This window comes from Odocoileus virginianus, chromosome 8 (assembly GCF_023699985.2).
Source record: "Odocoileus virginianus isolate 20LAN1187 ecotype Illinois chromosome 8, Ovbor_1.2, whole genome shotgun sequence".
Classification (NCBI taxonomy): domain Eukaryota; kingdom Metazoa; phylum Chordata; class Mammalia; order Artiodactyla; family Cervidae; genus Odocoileus; species Odocoileus virginianus.
Genome location: NC_069681.1, coordinates 752027 through 757529, shown reverse-complemented (window position 1 = coordinate 757529; position 5503 = coordinate 752027).

Below are 5503 nucleotides of genomic sequence, written 5' to 3'. Positions count from 1 at the left end.
TACTTTGTGCTATACATCTGTGTGAGTTTCACCATGAAAGCCCTGGCTACTGTTGCCCTGGGGCTACACTGGAGTGACATCATGATTGTGTTATATGAGATTATGCTGTGGCTACATTATTGCTACATTATGGTTAAATTATGGCTGCTGCATCAGCCAGGAGAGAGGCTGCATTATGTCTGCCATGCCAGTCAGGAGAGAATAATTGGCTGCAGTTCCTTTGGCTCCTTGAGTCTCCTTCCATCTTTTTAGCTCGTGTCTTTCCTACCCTGGGCTCAGCAAATAGTGCCAACAGTGTGAACAGGATCAGCAATACACACTGGATAAGCAATTACCTTTAATATGAATTTTCCTTTTCTCTCTACAGTGTTTTATTTTTTTTGGCAGAACTTTATCCAGGTACTTACAGAATGCCTTAGTCATCATGATATTCCATGCAGCCCTACTTTTGACCAAATAACTCATTTTATAGCAAATAAAGTACTACAACTGGATATTGTGCATTGAATTGACTAGTTTTACCATATTTCCTATCCCACTGAACCACTTAACCTGATAGAATAGTGGAAAGACATTTTGAAGATTCAGGTATAACACCACTTGTTTAGTAGTATCTTGAGAGTTTGGGTAATTTTCCTGGTATATATATATATATACACACACACACACACAGACACACACACACGCACATATATATATATATATATATATATATACATATGTATATATATATATATATATATATACACAAATTATATCAAAGTGTGGTGTCATTCTTTCCTAGCCAGTATTTACAGGTTTGGGAATCAGGGAAATAATAGGAGCGGTCTCTCTCTTTTATGCCTCAGAAATCTGCTATAAACACTTCTAATAGTTGTGAATCTGAGCTCTTTTGATCTAGGCATCTTAGTTCACAAGGAAGGAATGCCTCTGCCAGGGTTGCATCAATGATTCCATTAAATGAAGTTGCCATTTAGCCACTTTGGGTTCCTCATTCTAGTGAATCAATGGACAAAGAAGGAGATCACTGTACTAGCTGTGGTGAATAACTCCTAACTATCCTGGAGAAATTGAGTTACTACCAAATAATGTGGTTAAGGAGGAGCATGTCTGCAATAGAGATGACTGCCTGAGGCTAAGTACTTCTATGACAAGTGATAAAGGGCAATGGAAAACTACAGCTCCATTCAGGCAGGATTGCCAAAGGACATGGCCATTCAGGCAGGATAGTTTAGATCACCCTACCCAGCACAAAATTGTGAACAGCAAAGTGCTTGCTGAGATGAATAGTTATGTGGAATGAATAGTCTATGAAAATATCAATAGTTAATAAACAGCAGTTATGAGCACAAGCAGTTGCATCACTGAGAACTGTAATAGTTTATAAATACTTTTTTTCCCTATTCTGGTATGAATCTACTTGTAAATACATTAACCAATTACCACCTTTCCCTTCCCCATTCTTCTGTAATCTAATATGAGAAGTGTCAACTTCATGTTTCAGAAGTTACATTACAGACTACGAAAGAGTCAGCATGATTCAGATAGAAATGAATGTTGCCTGAGTTGGTTAGAGAAACTTTATGCCCTTTTGAAGAGATTTCATATTCTTGTGGTTGAATAAAAGATACTTGTATGGTTCTAGGTAAAAGTATGACTTGGTTATTATTTTTACAGAAGAGTTAAATATAGTGAGGGGAGGTGGGCATGATGCCACCTTGACAAGGGGTAGACTTTGGTGGCTTTCTATTTTGCCAATACAGCCAAACTAGAACTTCCTTTTCTTAGCCAGTCCAGGGTAGGAGTAGCCACAACAGAAATATGTGTAAGATTTGAAAAAAGGAAACAAATGAGAAGCCATTTTTATGCACTGGGTTTGGCACATCATACATGTTATCTCCATCCTGTTAACTCAAAAACTGGCCCAGGTGTTACCAGGTCCACCAGCCTCCCAGTTCCCAAGATTCCTCTTCTTTTAATGTCTCTATACCATGGGCCAGGTGTGTGTTTAATTCCGTAATGAATGGTAGTACCTTTTTCAGCAGATCATTCACATCATCAGGTTTAGATGTGATGAAATAGAGAGGTATGTTTTATTTTATCTTTATGCATTTGTTTACTCTTGCTTTCACCCAAGTTATATGTAGCTCTCCTTCCTGGCTGCAGGCTAGGCTGACCTATCACAGCTTCAGGTTCAATATTAGACAATAAGGCAACATCCTTGTATAGAATCATAGCCAGCTGTCTAACCTCTATAACAATTCCCTTTTCCTATATCATACACTGAGTTCTGTTTTTTCTAATCAAAGCCTAATAGAGATAAAAACTTCATATTTTGTGTCTATATATCCAATGCTTAACAGTATGCCCAGCATTAATAAATCTTTAATAAATTGTGGCTTACTAGTAATGGTGATGGTACTTAATGTCTCTCATTAGTTTTTCTGAAGGGCTTGATTTACATTTCTGATTTACTTATCTTACTCATTTTTAGCTTCTCAGACCCAAGCAATTGGCTTTACCTCTAAATGGCTCTGGCATACTCACTTCTACCTTCAGAAGAAAGAATCAGGAAAAATCTACAATGCTGGGTAGGAGGAGTAAAAAATACATATATATATATATATATATATAACTCAGAAGTCTCCTTAAAATTGTGTGCCATTTCTGTAAAATGAAAAAAAAAGTGATATAACAAGATTACAGGTAATGACAGAATTTAAAAGTCAAATTAAAAGCCAAATTATGAAACTCTATGAATATAATTTTAAAAATATTGATAAAAACTATTACAGTGTACATATTACACACCTGAAAGTTGTTCACTTAATTTTCAATTTTCAGGGTCTTTCATGGTTTCTTTTAACCTAGTACAGGAATTTAATTGGGCTTCCCTGATAGCTCAGTTTGTAAAGAATCCACCTGCAACATAGGAGACCCTGGTTTGATTCCTGGGTTGGGAAAATCCCCTGGAAAAGGGATAGGCTACCCACTCTAGTATTCTTGGGCTTTCCTTGTGTCTCAGCTGGTAAAGAATCTGCCTGTAATACGGGAAACCTGGATTTGAACCCTCAGTTGGGAAGATCCCCTGGAGAAAGGAATGGCTACTCACTCCAGTATTATGGCCGAGAGAATTCCATGGACTGTATAGTCCATGGGGGCACAAAGAGTTGGACGCGACTTAGTGACTTTCACTTTCGCTTCCAACCATGTTTCTTTCTTCATAGAAACTCTTGTTTTATAACTCTCTTGTCATACAATTATAGCATATGTGTTTTAACAAGTTTTTTTTATTATTTAGGTATACTAATGGCAGCAGAAGGGCTTCCCTGGTAGTTCAATGGTAAAGAATCAACCTGCCAATGCAGGAAGCTCAAGTTCACTCCTTGAGTCAGGAAAATCCCCAGGAGAAGGAAATGGCAACCCACTCCAGTATTCTTGCCTAAGAAATCCCATGGACAGAGGAGCTTGGTAGGTTCTAGTCCACGGGTTTGCAAAAGAGTCAGACAGGATTTAGCGACTAAACCAAAATAACAACAACAATGGCAACATAACAGGAGACAACAGTCAGTTCCCAAGAAGAAAGGTCAACTTGGAGAAACCACAAGGTTGGTCAAGAGGGCTCTAGGGCATAGTTGTCTGGTGCTTATCCCAGGGTGATAAGGACAGGTGGATAGCAGCCAATAGCTTAGATCTGATAATGGAGGTTGCTGGCAGCCTGGACTCTGGGTGAATTATTTATTTGAAAAGCATACTTCTCAGTGAAGTGCTGGCTACCTCTAGGAATTGGATAACCCTGTTAGGATCAGCCAGGGTCAGCAGAGTCAAGCAAGACTCCAAGGTCAGCAAGACTCAAGATGTGGAACATCAGAATATAGAGAATAAAAGACATGGTTTATACAATAGTGTATAAGTAGCTGACTAAACAGATGTCCTTACTAATGACAGTAGATCAGACAGAGTTTCAACTCAGGAATATCACAGTTTAAGAATTAGTCTCTTCTACTATCAGTGATGAAAAGAAATTATATTGTCAATTTAAATTCAAGTTGTTAAAAAACATGAGTACAGATGACTGCCTAGGTCATTTCATTTTATTTAAAAAGAAGGTCATATTGGAAAATTTATATTCAGTATTATTCTCATTTGTTTATAGTTAGGTGATTGTAAATGTGAAAAGAGTGTCAGGAAAGGCCTTGTAGTCTTTGTACTTTTAAGTGCTTGTGGAATTCACTGTAATTTGAGGTCATGTAAACAGATAAAACTCAGTTTTGAAATTGCCAAGATATTCATTAAGGATAGATTGCTAGAGCACAATTTTTCAGTTGGAATAGGAGATAGATAGGCAATTCAAAACCTTCTAGTGAATAGCCCAGGTTGAATTCTCCTTACTTCCTTAATTTACAACTATCTAAAGGTTTTTCTGATTGTTCAAAGAGGAACTCTACTTTGAAAACTGAAAATTAATGAAGTGCTAAGATGAGGGAGGATATCCCATGCAAATAAATGTGTTTATGGTTGGCTTCTTAAACCTAATTGGCCACTATTAAAAGTATTATGAAACAAAACTGGGAAAAGACTGGTGTTTTGGGAAATACTCATTCACTTAATCATTCACTCATTTATTTAGTAAACATTCATTGATTGCTTACTGTAAGCCAGGTGTTGTTCTCTTTGCTGGGAATTTAATGCTAAGGATAACAACCAGGGTTCCTGTCATGAGAGAATTTATAATCTCATGAAGATAAACAAGTAAAGAAGTAATTAAACAAAGATACTTTCAGGTGTTGATAAAAGTTATGAAGGAAGTAAGCAAGATGATAGAGAGTAAATGAAAGAGAAAATTTATTTAGACAGAATGGGAAGGTAAATCCTCTTGGAGGAGGTCACATTTTCACTGAGGACTGAGGTATGAGAAAATGTTTCTTATATCTGAGGCCAAATGAATCAGAATTATGCAGCAGTCTTGGTTAGAAAAGAGTGTTGCAAATGTAATGAGATTCCATTGAATTCCATTTTAAGCAGAAAGTAACAGAATCTGATTTTTTGACAAATTAAGAAAAAACTAGCATTTTATTATTCTGTAATTCAAGGTATCATTATGCCTAGTTTTCTAAATAATTTTAATTGAGTATAATTTGTATTTGTATTAAACCACTGGGTTAGGGATGATGAAAATATTACAATTTATATCTGAAACTTTATCTTGAATAGAAACTAAAATAATAAAAAAAGATTTTACTATGCAGTTAATATGTTGTACTCACATCTTAGAATATTCACCCTAAAACCCAGCTTATATTTTATTAACTAAATTATATGTCTTAAATCAATTATAATACAAACTGTGATTTAAACCAACATTAAGAATAAGAGAACACATTACCACACAAGAAGTATAACAGGCTTGAATAGCTGGATGTTTAAGGCTTGGTCACTGCTTCTCTGTGGATTCTTTTTATTCTGGCTTCATTATGTCAGCTTAGTCTTTAGTTGGCTTCTA